Here is an 18,058-nt window from a genome sequence, read left to right as displayed (position 1 = left end):
GGTGCTATTTTTATTGTTCTCTTTGCATAGCACTATTTTTCCTAGTTTGGAACATTACATTCAGCGAGTTCCAGGTGTGTTAAGGAAGGAGTGACAAGGTATACTATGCATTACTGCCAAGGCATGCTAGAGTTGTAGGGAAGCATACCAGCATGTGTCAAGCACCAAGGTGTGCCAATGCATGCTAAGGAGTGTTAGGGAGTGCCAGAGAAACATAAGGGAGCACTAGGTCAAAATGCATGGAAATGAATGAATAAGAGTGTGTGACAGGGAATGTGAGTGAGTTCCAAGTGTGCTAAGGAGAGAGTGACATGGTCTGATAGGTTGTGCTAATTCATCCTAGATTGTTAAGATGACATGCGGCCCAGATGTGTTAAGTGCCAGGGTGTGTCAACATGTGCTAGGATGTGTTAGGGAGTGCCAAGGAAACACAAGGGAGCACTAGGTCAAAAAAATGAACAAATAAGAGTTTTTGACATGAAGTGTGAGTGGGATATAGGTGTGATGAGGGAGTAAAAATTTATTGTAAGCAATGTTAAGGCATGCTAGAGGCTAGGGAAACATGCCAAGATGTGCTCGGTGCTAGGGTGTGCCAATTCATTCCAGGGAGTATTATGGAGTGCCAAGGAAATAAAAGCGATCACTAGTTTAAAATACATGGAAATGAATGAATAAGAGTGTGTGATAGGGAATGTTAGTGAGTTCCAGGTGTGGTAAGGAGGGATCAACAAGATATGTTAGGTAGTGCCAAGGAATGCTAGATTTCCAAGGAAACATACCAAGATGTGCCATGTGTCAGGGTGTTTCAATGCATGCCAGCGAATTTTAGGGATTTTCATAGAAATATAATGGAGAACTAGTTCAAAATGCATGGAAATGAAGAGATAAGAGTGTGTGATATGGAGTGCCAATGACTTCCAAGTGTTCTAAGGAGGGAGTCACAATGTTATATGTTAGGCAGTGCCAAGGCATGGTAGAGTGCCACGGCATGTCAGAGAGTGCTAGGGTGTGCTAGGGAGTGCAAAGAATTCCAAAAAAAGTAGTGGATTATAACCCACACCACATAGGGCTAAGATATTGTTAGACGTGCCATGTGTTATGGCTTATCAAGATGTAAATTTTGTTTCTTAGTTGTTTTATGGCCATTGTTGGTCGTGGGCCTTAAATTGGTAAGTTATTAAGTGGGATGAGTTGATATTGGACATGAGTAGCCTAAGATGTGTTATAGGCAGTTCTTAGGTGAGTAAGGCATAGTCTAATTGTAGTAGCTATTACTTGGTTAAGTTGCTGTAGTAGGGGAGGAATTGGTTAGGTTCCGACAAAGTCTTAAAAAAAGTAAGGGTAGTTGTGAGGACATTATAGATAAGTTGTGACAGGGCATGCCAAGGAATGAAAAGGTGTGCCAACACGTGGAAGACAGTGTCAATGGATGGTGAGGAGTGTTAGGGAGAGTCAAGGGAACACAAGGGAGAACTAGATCAAAATGCTTGGAAATGAACATATAAGAGTGTGTGTCAAGGTGTGTTAGTGAATGCTAGGTGTCCCAAGGATGAAGTGTTTTAGGAGAAGTTCAAAATAGGAATTGCGGGAGGAAAGCCTATCTTTTTGATAAGGGGTGGACAAAGCAATTTCAGAGAAAGGGAGACTTTGCGTTGGACACAATATTGTTTTGCTGATGAATTGGTTGGGTTCCCAAGTTGCAAAAAAGGTAAGGTTATCTGTGAGGATGTTAGCGTCATTAGTTCAGCCTATCACCAATGATAAAATATGCTATTACAAGGTGTTATTAGGGTGTCAAGCCATTTTTTTTTCATTTTAGTGAGTCTTCAAACAAAAATTGGTCACTAGCTAGTGTGTCTAGGGCTATTTCCACTCTCTCAAGAATTTCATATGTCGATCACTTTCATCACTCAGTTTACTCTACCATCATGAAAACATCATTAATATCACTTCAGTCACATCATCATGGTCTCCATTCAGCTCAGTGTCACCATTAGGTCATTAGGGTTAAGGTCACAAAATCAGTCATTTCATGTATAAATCAGTAAATGAGGAGTAACAATATATAAATTTTTTCAATAACACTTGATTTAAAATGTAATTTGTTTTTAAAAGTAATAATGTTCATCAGGTTCTAAAGTTACAAGAAGAGGTCCTAAAGCTACAAAAATAAAAAAATAAGTGAATTGGTGAGGTGGGTCATCCTACCTCATTAATCACTTAGACAACAAAAAAAAATCATAAAAGCACATGGAGTAGCTCATTCACACTCATTTGAACTTTTCTACCATCTTGGCATCAAGCTCCTCCCTCTCCTTTGCAAAAAATTGTGATTCCATAGCCCTCACTCACAAAAATTGACTCTCGCGGCACATAGGGAGTCTTCGTTGTGCACCTACACATAACAATGTGCATGGGGCAGGGTTGTCCAAAATTTTTGTTTGACCACCAAAATTCATTTTTCAAAGCTCCCCTTCAGCCATTTCGTCCTCCATGCTCCATAACTGGTAAGTTTTATCATTTCCATGACGTCCTTTGCCTCATATGTCAAGAAAATGATCAAATACTTCTTCTTCTAGGATTTATATGATTTTCATAGTTTTGATCCTCAAATGATTAGTTGTTTCCATAAACCCTAGATTCCTTGTCCCTACACCTCTGTTTTCAGCTAATACACCATTTCCATCCATCACAAAGCGGTATCCCCTCATTATCAATTATTTTCCTCTAAACACTAATCTATTCTATCTCTTTCTAGGATACACCTATGTTTTGGCATTTTCCACCCCCTCCCCTCACTCATTTCCCAAAATTCCTTTTTCCCCTACTCACTGACATCATTCCCTACCCTCATAAATTTCCTTACAAATTTAGGCAACTCCTAAGTCCATCGCACCACCTCATTCCCTCACAGCAACAAATTCCATTTTTCTTACATGCCTTTCACCTAAGGTTTGAAGTATGGAGCCTCCCTCATCACCATTAGAGAAGAGGAAGTACAACAAGGGGGAAAGATACTGAGTTTTGAGCCCTCAAATGGCAATGAAATCACCTCCTCCCCCTTTGTCATGAAATGCTTTTAAGATGTCAATTGTTTAGGGTTTTGTTAAAGAGTGGAGGAAGTAGGTTACCATAAGCATCTCACAAGTATATTTTCCCTCACCTTGAAGGAAGACAAGATCAACATTGGATGGAATGATTTCATGTTTTCAAAGGATGCCATCTCTCAAGCTATAGGCATACCAAACCATGGTGAAAACTAGTTCAAAGGCATGAACCTAGACCTAGAAGAGTACAAACACTACTTGAAATCACAATGCAAAGGAGCTCATTCACGTGTTTTCCCATTCGGATACTTGTTGGAGAGATATCCAATATTGATGAAGGCTGACACAAAGTTCTTCACATGTGAGGGTGAATTTTCCGGGCTATATCAATGCCACATAAGACTTCTCATGCACTTTACAACTGCCAAGTCTCTAAATTTGTCAAGCTACTTGTATAGGAGCCTAACCAAAATGTCTAAAAGGGTGCAATTGAAAGGAAAAGTGCATTATCCCAACCTCTTTCACCATATCCTAGTAAAGGTTATAGTAATCCATCAGTTGAAAGAGAAGAACATGACATGGGACACCTTCATTAAGGCAACCTTGAAAACACATATAACCACTTCGCCAAGCCAGCACCAAACCATGTCTGTACATCCCATGGAGGTGGGGCCATCAAGTAAACATGATGAGGTTTTCAAGGAAGCTAGGACTAAGGTGATGAAGACATATCGTAGAGGCAGAAGTCTTGTATTTTCTCCTCAAATTGTGGAATGGGCCAAGCCTACTACATCAACTAAACAAGGATCACCATCACATCATGAAGAGCCCATTGAGCATGAATTTGACCTAGTTGACTTGGAGGCACATTATTAGCATTAAACCATACAACAAGTCATCAAAGAGAAGGATTATCATATCATGGAGCTCAAGGAAAATTTGGAAAGGGCCAATTTCATCATTTCATTCCTTGAGAAAGAAAATAGTAAACTTAAGGTAAAACAGCTAGTCATGGAAAAAGAGAAATTCAAAGCCAAGAGAAAAGAGATGAAAGGAAAGGAAGTGGTGGAACATGACTACACTTAGTAGTACGAATGACATGTGGCAAGGAATAGACCAAGGAAAATGGGCCTTAGGAAGGCACTTCAGAGGGAAAGAGAACAAAAGCCACCAATGGAAGAATTGACCTTTGAAGATAGGATAGCAATGGAAATAAATATGGACAGGGATTTTTGGCTTGGAAAAGTCAATTTCCACCTTGAGAATATCCTTATCATGGCCAGTAGGGATAACAAGCTGCAAAATAAAATGGACATCCATTATTACACAACGAATCAAGTTGCCAAGGTCAAAATCAAGTAGTTGAAGGAAAAACTCAAGGAAACCCTAATCAGCAAAGAGGAGAATGGTACATTAGATTTGACTATTAATTCATTCATGATTGCATAACATACCTCATCATGCATCTCTGGACAAATTTTGGGAGGATTTGGAGAAAATTTTGTGTTTTGGTGCAAACTGGTGCAGACTTGCAATTTTTTGGCAAATTAATGTCTAAGAGCGTAGTGAGCTCACGTTTTTCTTCTTCCTTAGGGATCCAAATGATGGAAAATCAGAATTTTTGGAAATATTATGACCCCATCGCAAAACCCATTTTCCCACTTTCTTGGTCTGGGGCTCTGTTTTTGAGAAATTTGCAAAAACGAGACCAAAAATCACCTTTCTGCCCCTCTTTTTCCATTTATTTGTGCACTTGGAGACACCTTGGGAGAATGGCCATATCTCAGAAAAAAATGTGTCATTTTGAGTGAAAAAATAATCATTAGCATCGTCATCATCATAATCATTGCCATCATCATCATTGTCATTGTAACCACTATCGTCTTTATCATCATAATCATAATTCATGTCATCGCCATCATCTTCATTTTCATCATCATCAAGATTATTGACATTGTCATCAATTGTTCATAATTTCCAATGCTCTAAGGAATATCATCAATGTAAAAAATATGATGAGTGTTGGAAAAGGAATGAAAAAGCGAACACAAAAATGGGGGAAACAATAGAAGTAAAATTGGATGAAAAGTGGATGCAACATAACTAGATGCACAACAACATGAAAGACCTGAAACAAAAGTGGATGCAAAAACATATGCAGTTGTCAATGCAAACTTGGATGCAAACATGAATGCAAAAGTGGAACCAAAAATGGGTCCAATGGTAAGCATAAAACTCGGCACAAATTGTGGTGAAACAAATGTGGATGCAATAACGGAAGGAGAAAAGAACACAAACTTAGATGCAAAAAAGAGACAAACATGAATACAAAATAAGATTAAAAAAGTGATGTAAACATGGACACAAACATGGGTGCAACAGTGAACACAAAATTAGATGAAAAAATGGATGAAACAAAAGTGGATGCAATAGGGGATGCAAAAACATACACAATGTTCGATGCAAACTTGAACACAAAAGAGGGTCAAAATGTGGATGCAAAAGTGGAAGCCAATGTGGTTGCAATGGTAGGTGCAAGATATGGTGCAACAAAAGTGGATGTAACAATAGGAAAAAAAATATGCAAAATAAGATGAAAAAAGGGATGTAAAAGTGGAAGCAAACGTTGATGCAACAAGCAAAAACAAATTGGATGCAAAAAATGGATACAATGGAAGTAGATGCAAAAGTAGATACAAAAGGAGATGCAAAACCCAATGCATAAACTTGACAGAAAAGTGGATGCAAAAAGAGATGCAATATTTGATGCAAAACAGGATGTGAACGTGGATGCAAAATTGGAAGCAAATGTGGGTACAACAGTAAGTGCAAAACATGGAGCAAATTGTGGCACAGCAAAAGTGGATGTAAAAGTGGATGTAATGATAGATGCAAAAAAAGAATCAAACTATGATGCAAACGAAGATGTAAAAAGGGATGCAAAAAGTGGACTTTAAAATGGGTGCAACAGTGGATGCAAAATTATATGCAAAAGTGGATGCTATAGAAGTCGATGCAAAAGTATATGCAAAACGAAACAAAAAACCCGATGCAAAAATAGATGTAAAATTTGATGAAAACCTAGAAGCAAATGAGGATGCAAACGTGGATGAAAAATTATAATCAAAAGTTCGTGCAAAAGGAGGTCCCAAAATAGAAGCCAATTGTGGCACAAAAATATTAGATGCAATAGTGGGCACAATAAGAGATACAAAAGAGAATGTAAATATTGATGCAAAACAAGATGGAAAAGTGGATGCAACAAAAGTAGATGTAAAATTATGCAAAACTAGATACAAAACTCGATGTAAAACTTGGCACAAAAGGAATGAAAAAATGGATGCAAAAAATGATTTAAAAAAGGATGCAAAGTAGGGTGCAAATGAGGATGCAAAATTATGTCAAACAAAATTAGGTGCCAAACTTGATGAAAAACCTAGAACAAAACCTGATGCAAAGGATGATACAAAACTTGGCACAAAATTTGGTGCAAAACCCAGTGCAAAACCTATTGCAATACTTGGTGCGAAACTTGGTATAATATTTGGTGCAAAAATTGATGCAAATTTTGTGTCGACTTTTTTACCATATTTGATAAATGGATGCAAATAGCACCAAAAATGGGCTCTAGATGCAAAAGAAGAAGTAAAAAGGGACATTAATCACATGGATTTGTTGTAGTGAGAGGTAGTATGCTATGAGTCTCGAAAACTAAATGAGCATGAGAAAAACTACTCAACACATGTTCTTGAGTTAGCAATGGTCACAAATGCATTGAATATGTAGAGGTACTATCTTCTTGGTAGGATGTTTGTACTTATGAGTGATCATATTGGGTTGAAGTATTTATTTGATTAGCCAAATTTGAATGCCCAGAAGGCTAGATGGTTGGCAACGATCAACAAGTTTGATTTCGAGATCAGGTACATCAATAAGGTAAAGAGAACATGGTGGAATATGCTCTTAGCAGATGGGTATAGGTACATCACTTGGAAGATATGATCTCCTATGGGACAGACTTATAGGATAGGATCTTGTAGGCAGGTCAGCACAATGTCAGGTATATGGAGATTATGCACAAGTTGTAGAAAAATGTTGGTACATGTACATGTGATAGTACAGGTAGAGGTACAGGTGTAGGTAGAGGTACTGATAGTGAGTGGTACACATATAGGTGGGAGTACAGGTACAGACAGAGTTACAAGCGTCGGTGCACAGGGTATGAATTATTATCTTATATCAGATGGATTGGTCAGGGTTCGAAACATGATATATGTACCAGATAGCAATGAGATCAAGAAGGTGATCTTGAGGGAGTTTCATGAAAAACGTTATTCAGGTCACCGAGGTTATCATAATACACTAATAATGGTGAAGAGATTCTACTATTGGTCTAATTTGAAGAGGGATGTAGCAGAGTTTGTGGCAAGGTGTTTTGATTATCAGTGAGTGAAAGTAGAGTTTAAACTACCTAGTGGAATTCTACAACTGATCGTGATTCCAAAGCGAAAATGGAGGTTAGTTATATGGATTTCATCACAGTGTTGCTAAAGACAGTGAATCAACATGATTCCATCATGGTAATTGTGGACAGGTTAACAAAGGTTGCACACCTCATTCCAGTGAAGTCTACGTTCTCATCTGGTGATGTGGCATAGGTATTCTTTAGAGATCTTGTTAGCCTACATGGTGTTCCAAGGAATATTGTGTGAGAGACGGATGCGAAGTTAACTTCCAAGTTTTGGAAGGAGTTATTTGCAGGTTTGGGCATAGAGTTGGCCTCCAACACAACTGATCATTCACAGACAAATGGATAGATAGAGAGGGTCAGAATTATATTGGAGGACATGCTTAGGATGTATCTAACGCATCAACAGAGGAGTGGGAAGAGTATCTCCTTTTGGTATAGTTCGCATACAACAATGGTTATCAATAATCATTGAGGATGAGCACTTTTGAGGCATTGTATGAGCAAAGTTGTAATACTCCCATTAGCTAGAGTGATCTTGTAAGCAGGTTATTTACTGAATCAGATATGTTGGTAGACATGGAACATGAGATGCAGGTGATCAAGAAGTATCTAAAGGCAACACATGATGCAAAGAAGAGTTATGCAGATAGGAACAGGTTGTTGAAAGAGTTCCAAGTTGGGGAACACATGTACTTGAGCATGAAACTGAAGAAGAGATCCTTGGAGATTGGATCTTATGCCAAGTTGGAACCATTGTTTTATGGACCATTCAATATTATTAAGAGGATTGGTCCAGTAGCCTATCGACTTGCACTACCTTCGACGGTGAAAGTCCATGATGTTTTCCATGTGTATTTTCTTAAGAAGTATGTTAAGGATGTTGATCATGTGATTGATTGGTTTGTATTACAGGTGGAACTAGATGGAGAATTTCAACCAGAGCCTCAGTCTATATTGCAAACAAAGTTGTTCATGCTCTGGGAATCGAGAAATCGAGCAAGTTAAAGTGCAATAGAAGCAATTTGGGCCCATTGAAGCTACATGGGAGAGGGAGGACCAGATGCGGGCTATGTATCCTTCCTTGTTTGCTAGTTGAGACAATGCAACTTTGATATGATCGTTTGGTATATGCTTTATGGTAGTTTGGTATATGCCTTATGGTGGTTTGGTATATGATGTATGGTGGTTTGATATATGGTTTATGGTCACGTGGTATATGCTTTATGGTGTTTTGGTATATTCCTCAATATGATGTTTTGCTATATGCCTAGTTATGGCGTTTAGTATATGTTTTAATATATGCTTTGGTATATGATTTGGTATATCATTTTGATATATATATATATATATATATATATATATATATATATATATATATATATATATATATATATATATATATATATTATAATGTTTCTATATGTACATATGTGCATGGATGTAAATATTGTCATTAGCTATATTATAAAGCTCCACTATGTGGTATGGGTGCCATGTTATTATGATTATGTTGTCATGTTACTATGCTATCAGTTGGTTATGTTATCATGATGTTATGACGTGATGTGGATTGTCACTCAGCAGGATGTTCATTATAAATATCATAATGGGTTGTGTTATAAATCTCCACCATGCACTATGTTGTCATGATGTTTTACTTTTGAGCAATTATTTCATTATAAATACTGCATCGAGCTATGTTATAAAGCTCCATGAGTAGTATGTCTCTTTTTAGTATGTTGTTGAGGTATATTTATGATTGAACACCGAGTATGGTGTCCCTCAAGGGGGAGGGTTCTATAACAACCTTGGTGAAAATTCCATGTAATAAAAGTTAAACCAATAACCACAGTCGATAGGACACCTATTCCAAGATGAATGTTGGGAAAGACATCCTAGGGGGTGTTCATTTGGTTGTTTAGGGCTAAGGAATTGGACAAAGGCAATTACTAAGTCTTTGGAAAGGAAAAATAGCATTTTTTTCACAACTATTTATGAAAATAATGGAAATTAGGAGAAAAAGAAGGTGAAGGTCATAGGTTGCATGTGAGGATGAAAATGAAGGAAAATAAAGGAAAATGAAGAAAATAGAGGCCTCATTCATAAAAAAGGCTTATGAGGATCAGTTGGTAATCTTTTGTCAATTGAGTTTTAGAGCTCTCTCATTATTCTCTCGCCCTCTCTCACTCTTTTACAGTTAGAGCTTCTTGGAGAACTTTGGCATTGGAGCAAGAAAGGAAAACAAGGAAAAATGAACAAAATATCAAGTAGGGAAAGGCATGATCATTTAGTTACAACATGCTTCATTCTAGGTATCGACTTGCATGTGTATTTTCCTTGATAAACTTGGCATGCATGGGATTGCATGTGTTTATTTTCTACAATGGCATGGGTTTTTCCAGGTGCGACAATATCTTTCACCTAGACTTGCCCTTTCCTATAGCTTTTATCAGATGGTTTCTCTCATTCAGTTTATTTGAAAGCGCTAAATTAGATTCAAAGTTTAGTGGGGTTGATCTCTGAATCGACAAACAAATGGTCTAACTGGTCCTTGAACCGGATTAAGGATCATGAAGCCACTGGCCTAGTAACCCCTTAACTAGATTGTGGGTTACGGTAAAGTCAGATTGTGTGCCTCAGCTAGCCTAGGAATCCTTGCCATTCAATGGCAAGATATACGGTAAAGCCAAAAGGTGGATTTTCTCTCTGTTGGACCTATTTATCCCAGGATGGGATGCATGGTAAAGACAAGAGAGTATGTCTCAGTGTAGGGCCTAGTGATCCCTATATCAGAGTGTTGATGCACGATAAATCTTGAGAGACTAAGAGGCTCTCAAATTCCTCATGGTGTAGGCAGATAACTCTGGCGGTGTCCATGTTTATTTTTGTTTTTGATGTGTTCTATGAGTCCTACATTCATGCTTGGAATATGGAATGGGGGTGATTGAATGAAGAGACACTTGACTGTGCCAATCTATGGTTGGGTAGAACGTGGCAGTCCCATCTTCGTTTGGTTCATTAAATTCATTAATGAGAAATCATTCACTTTATTTTCATGTGTAAATGTAATTATATACATGTGGATTTTTATGATTGATATGTTTATGGTATTTTTGTTCCTATTATGTTGGTTATATTTATATTTTATGACAACAACTATGTATGGCTCTCAACATGTTTTTACTTGTACGTGAATAGATAATGTGTTTATGACTTAATAAATGATAGTGCAACAATTGACATGAGGCAAAAATGGTTCATAACGATTCTCATATAAGTATGAGATCCCTACACTTCATTTTGTTGTTTACACCTATAGGTTACACGTTGATGATGTGTTTGACTAAATGCCTGTCATTGCTACCAGGGGTTTGTTTATGGCCTTATTCAGTTTATTGCTTTTGCATCATTTTTTTCCCTATATTTTACTGATTCTAAGCTATAACTCCCTTCAGGGCAGTGGCCTAGGCTCTAGGCCTTAAAAAGTAGCTTAAATACTAGGATCATTGGCACAAACTGGCAATTTCGGTCTCTACTCCCTAGCACGAAAGCCTGTGACGGTAACTTTAGGTTGTTGGTCGCTCCCTTTCCCATAGCATGAAAGAAACTATGGCCAATGAGATCTAAAACAACAGTGGGACCAAGGGGATAGGTTTTTTGAGTGGCTGACTTATCCCCTTAGGGTTTTGTTGATGATGTTGTATGACAATGTGTGATGTTCTGTTGTTTCCACTTCCTTAAGGCCCCATAGGAGGTCGAATTTGATCATGGTAGCCTCTCATCTCATGTTTACCCTGGTTAGCATGGTTACTTTGGTAGATTTGGGAGGAGGGTGTTACACCCTCTCTCTCTTCTCCCCCACCACCCCACTCTCACTCACTCAGACAATATTTCGCTCTCATTCCTGTCTCTCAGCACCCACTATAGTTAACTCCCTCCCTCAAAACATTTCGATCTAACTTTATCTCTTGCTTCCTCGTGTAGACCATAAACATACCTCTCCATATCATTTCCCCACCTTCTTTCCTTATCTCTCTCTTTTTCAACTGTCAGTCACTCTCTCACATCATTCACAAACTAATTATTCCTCATTCCCTACTCTCTCTCTCTCTCTCTCTCTCTCTCTCTCTCTCTCTCTCTTCCCCACCCACTTGTACCCTCTAATCTTCCCTCTCTCACCGTCCCCAAACACCCTCACCAATTGCCCACCAACTCATTTTTTGAGAAAAACCATATATATCCCTATATTTTACATTTGTTTTTTATAATCTAGACAAATTGATATAATCTATATTGTCCATGAAACTATATATGTATAGGGTTGGCTATTTAGACTGTAAATATATAATATTTTTTAAAGATCAATAGATTTTAATATTTTTAATATATTTTTTTCTTTTCGTATATCAAAATCTTTAAATAAATCCATATTCTATTTCCACTATAGTTTTTTTAGGCTTTAAGCGGTTGGAAATAAACTTATATCATGCACTAAACGATAGTAAACTCTACAATATAATAAGAAAAACAACATAATGATAAGAACATTTTTAAGGCATTGTAATTTCAAGGATTATATATATATATATATATATATATATATATATATATATATATATATATATATATATATATATGAATATGATAATAATTTTAAAAAAATTATTCATGCACAAGAACAATTCGTTCTCTATACCTCTACAAGTTTTTATAGCAAGATTCCATCATTTACATACTCAAACTTTGCACTAACATAAACATATGCATTATATTTTGCATGAAAAATATTGTACTAATGTTACGAATACTAAAATTGAAATTCATATAGTTAGATACAATTGTTATAAATAAAAAACGTATACTTAAAGAGAAAACTCATTTTTTACATTTCATCTTTGTACACCATCTTCAAATTTATTGCATAAATACCTCTAATTATCCCTCCAAGTTAAAATATTGTTGTTTTTGCTGGTTAAATTCATTGCCACTAAGGAATCTTTTTTTGCAGTTTTGCATTGACACTAAGGCTTTACGAGAGACCATCATTAGCTTGCACACACCCTCATTCATTTTTTCCTTTGGCCCACGAATAGTGTATCTATTATTCCTAGTTAGTTTCACTACAAGGGTTTCCCCATATTAACTAGTATGGCTAGGATAGTATGTTTTGAAAAAGTAAAAACATGATGCATGTCACACCCCCTCACTTTCTAAGGTCATGGCTAGGTTTAGACAAACAAAAATCTGGATGGAGTAGTCTAGCTATTTTAAATATGGAAATGTTTCCATGATTTCCTCAACCGCTTTTCCATTATGTGCCGAAGACAAAAAAATCTGAAATAGTGTCCACGATTTCCTCACTAGCATTGACTCCCCATTGGAAGTACCCCAACAGAAAAGATAGAATGTTGTCCACGATTTCCTTGTTCATAAATATGTATATTTATATATGTATTATTAATATATAAATATTGGGAAAAAACTAATTTTTTGTTTTCAAACTTATAAATAATTTTAACATCATAAAAAATATTATTCGATACATTGAAATTATACCAATGTTACAATTAAAACATATCATTCTAACAAATTTCTATGATATCTTAGGAAAAATTACTGACAGTAAAAACATGAAAGATTTACGTTATGCATACATGACTACGTGTGGGAGAAATTAGCTCATTTGATAAAAAATACAAGGCAATACACTTACACTATGGAACGCTCTTTCAACTGGATTTTCATTCTTTGATGGGTGATGTGGATTTTCAAATAACATTCCTTTTATAATGCAGGTAATTAAATTCGAATTCTTTCTGAGGCTAACCGACGGCCGTCATGTAGTTTTATGATGAAAACTTTATCATGATTATTTCCATTGTGGACATCGACATTAAATAAAATCCTGGTACTTTGAGTAAGTTATCATTTTATGATATTGCGAATAAGTCCTTCAACGATGACATTTAATATCCATCTGAGCAAGCTACGTTGAACTATGCATGACCTGCACAGAAAAGTTGTGACGTCTGTTTAAAAATGTTGTTAATGTTGAAAAGCTGCAAGAATTCCAAGCTCATGTACAGGTGCTATAACATTGGTAGGATGTAATGTAATTTCTTTCACAAGCGATGTCCCAAACATTGGTAGGATAATCCAAATGATCTTTGGAAGAGAACACACAAACTGATCACAACACACTTCAACATTTGATTGAAAAAGAAGGGTATTTATACACAGAGAAGAAGCTTCTCTATTATGAATTTTCAATGATAGTGTCTTCTTGGGAAGCTACGTGACCTCTCCAAAATTTCATGAATTCTCGAGATGAAATTAGACTTATTGCATTTAATGTAGATGATAGTTGACATTAATGCTTTCCAACACTCTCCCTTAATTACAACCATAAGACAAACACACAAAATACCCTATAGCACAATGCATAAGAGACAAACATACTCTTAATTGACACCCCTGTTGGTCTAAGTCTCAGCTCAGCTTACAACATAATTTGGATTTTCTACACAACATAACTTACTTCTAAAAAACTCAAAATTTTCCTTCCCAAAAGGCTTAGTGAATATGTGAGCTACACTATCATTTATGTTACTATATAATAATTTAATTTCCTTTGATTGGATCTTTTCTCTTACAAAATGATATTGTGTATTTTAATGCTTTGACCTTGTATAACATACATGATTGTTCACCAATTTGATGGTGCTTTGCTTGTCACATCTGATCACTGTAGGTTCTTGTTGACCTTCACCAATATCTTCAAATATTCTTCTGAGCTAGATAGCTTCACAGGTGACTTAGTTTGCATTGAACCACATACATTAGTATGCACTAGATCAAGTATTTCACTTCCTCTTCTGTTTTCATGTATAGGAAATTCTTGTCTATGTTGTTTTCAAGTGCACACCCTTCACATTTAAAGTGTTCACCCTTAATATTTGGAAGGCCTTCTACCATCAATTTATTTTATAGTAATATTAGATCATTATGATTTGAGTGTCCATACCTTTGATGCTAAAACTCTATATTTGACATTCCTTTGATTCAAAATATTGATGCCCATTCTTCATTACATCCAACTTTCATAATCCTTTAACTTTCATTCCTTTTGGAACAACCTTGTAGTTGTGCTAAACACCCTTCACCAAAAAATGTGATTTTACAAATTCAACTTTTAAATGATGATCTCTAATAGTAGATATTGAAATTAAGTTCTTCTTTAATCTTGGAACATACACCACATTTTGAATTTGTTTTTCATGTCCATTGGGCATCATAACACTTATACCATGCTATCCTTTAATTTCATGTGGTATATTATCTCCTATATATATGTGTGCACCATTATTAACCTCATGATAAGTATCAAACCAATCTCTTTCGCATTACATGTGGATTGATGCACCAAAATCTATAAACAAAGCATTATCATCATCTGTTTCTACTGCTAAAGTACCATTGGACACAAATAATTTAATATTGCTAAAATCATGACTAATTGCTTTGTCTTTATCAACATAATATCTTGAATGATTTCTTTGTTTAAATTGATCAAACCTTGTTTTCATGCAATTCTTAGAAAAATGACCAGGTTTTCCATAGTAATAACACACATCATCTCTACTTGATCTCGCATTTCTCCTTAGTAAAGGTGTACCTTGAAATTATTTTACCTATTTTTTTCTTTATTTTTCTCCCATTGTTTGTCTTTGAAGGACTGCTTCCCTTTAGCCATCAATGCTAAAGCTGAATTGGGAGATGTTTGTTTAAGAATTCCTCTCCACTCTTCTTCCTTCATAAGTATAGCTGCAAACTCATCAAACATAGGAGCCTTCTATGTAGCTGAAAGACGGTTGATAAACATTTGATATTCATCGAGAATTCTATTTAATGTCATGGTAACCAAGTATGTACTATATATTGTTTCACCAATGTCACCTAATTTATCCTTTAGATCCTTAATTCTAGATATTAAATTACTAACACTTTCATTTTCTTCTATCTTAATTGAAAGAAGCTTACTCTTTAAATACATTATTTGATTTGTAGTCTTCGTTTCATACTAATTTTTTAGAGTGTCCCATGTCTCCTTAGATGTTTTTCACTCTCTAATGTGTGGAATAATGTTGTACATAATGGACTCAAAAAAAATCAACTTCACTTTGTTTTCTCGTTGCTCCCAGTCTTGAATTGCAACATCTGTGCCTTGAGGGGACACTAGCTTGACTTCATCTCCAGACCCAATTATCCAAATATTGTAGCCTTGGACACTAGCTTGACTTCATCTCCAGACCCAATTATCCAAATATTGTAGCCTCCATTAAATTCTGCAACTTAAACTTCTAATTTCCATAATTTTCACCATTTAGCTTGTTAGAGTCAAATAAATCAGGCTCACCTAATACATTTGCCATAATACATTTGCCATAATATTTAATGTTATAAAATTACTCAAAATTTGTAAACCCTCATGCACAAATTTTTTTATTAAACTTCACACCTCAATTAATATGGCTATCTCCTTTTTCTTTTCTCCTCCCCTCGTTTCCTTTTTCTTTTCTCCTCCCCTCGATTTTTAAGAAAAATAAACAAAGATTTGACCAGTCCAAAATATTTATGACTACACTCCTCATCTATCCCTTAAAAGCTTCCTAAACAATAAAATGTCAATTAACATGAACGCAATCACGTACAACCACCATCTGGAGCTCTTAATTCGAATACATATCACTTTACGTGGATATTTACCACAAAATACTTTATTTTAAACCTGGAGCTTTTAACTATTTTTTCACTTGACCGCAACTATTCTTCAGATTTCAACTTGAACGCTCAAAAAATACCATGATTTTACCATACGACTCCTATATTCTAAAATGAATATGTCACAACTACCTTTTTCACAAATTGCAAACTCTATTTGAAACGCTATAAGAAATTACGAAATTATTTAACCGATCATCACATAAAAAATATATGTAACAACCATTTTTTCGGAAGGAATTGCAACTATGGTCTCTTGATTCCAGGCGCGGCTCTCTCAATCGTAGTATGCTTCTCCTCGCAGCTCCTTCCTCCAACGAATCTCTCAAACTTTTGGTCAGTGCCACTACACCGAAACTTCAATCGCACTTTGCTTCTCTTCACAACCCCTTCCTCCAAAGCTTAATGTGTTACACACGTTCACCATACAACACGGACACTCTACACAAACACTCTGAAACTTAATGTGCTGCACATGGTCACTCTGCAATGCGGACACTTTGTAACAGACACTCTGCAACACACCCTAGCGATCTCACACTCTGATCACTCTGATCGCTCACAAACGAACCTTACACTCTCAGCACTCACCCTCATCTCTCTCTGATACCAAATCAGATAATGTACAAATTGAACCCAACACACTTGAACATTTGATTGGAAAAGAAGGGTATTTATACGCAGAGAAGAAGCTTCTCGATTTTGGATTGTCGGTGATAGTGGCTTCTTCGAAAAGCTACATTAACTCTCAAAACTTCCTCTGAATTCTCCAAATGAAACTAGACAGAGAGCATTTAGTCGTTGGAATTAATGTTTTCCAACACTTTCTGTATTAAGAGGAATGGTACTGAGCTGGAATAGTACGTTAATAATATTTCATAAACAATATTCGCGAATCAACATAAAGGTTGAATGTGTCAACCGAGTGTATCTCTTTTCGGGTCGTCTTTTCCCAACGTCTTAAGTTCTCTCAAAAACTTCCTCGAAATGAACTTCAAGGTCCAAATTTTTCTTGGTTTTTAAAACAAATTCTTCTCCTCACTAGAATTCTTTTCCTAACTTTTCGCTCTGTCAATTGCAATGTTGATGTTATAGTCAACAAACCTTTGTTGTTTTAATGCATATTTTCTTATATAGATTCTAATCTAGTGGCTACGAATTTGTCCATTGAAATAGTTTAGATCAATGACCACATAGAGGGATCATAGTGTGTACCATCACTATTTAGTCTGTAACACGAAAGCCACAATTTTCAAACGTCGGTCATGTTGAATGGTTCTTTCAAAATCTGTAACGTGGATTTCTTGAGTTTTCTTCACACTATCAAATTTATTCACACCGTATTATCAATCCACCGTGCTACACATTGCATATTTCTCTGATCTTCCACATAAGTTAACAAAAACAATGGGAGCCCTGCTGAGATTCCCGACAAAGTATAAAATTGACTAGTAATTCTATCCGTTTTGTACTGCTTTTATGATAGGTTTCTTCCTGAAATCATTTTCTTATATATTTTAGTTATAGATTTAAAATTTTTATTTTTCTATGTCCATATATGTGTATAATATTTTGTACAGTTATATTTTAAATTTTAATTAGTAAATAAAAATTAGTTGGATTTAGAAATCACTAAATAGATGTTTTGACGTGTTGATTCAGTGTATATATGGATTTCTAATCTTATTTTATTAATTTCTCTAGATGCATAATTTCTCTAGATGTATTGATTAATTCTAATTGTTGATTTATAATATTA

This window comes from Pinus tabuliformis, chromosome 8 (assembly GCF_031772625.1).
Source record: "Pinus tabuliformis cultivar Carrire ecotype Pingquan chromosome 8, CPIR1, whole genome shotgun sequence".
Classification (NCBI taxonomy): Eukaryota; Viridiplantae; Streptophyta; class Pinopsida; order Pinales; family Pinaceae; genus Pinus; species Pinus tabuliformis.
Note: the sequence above shows the minus strand (reverse complement) of the source record.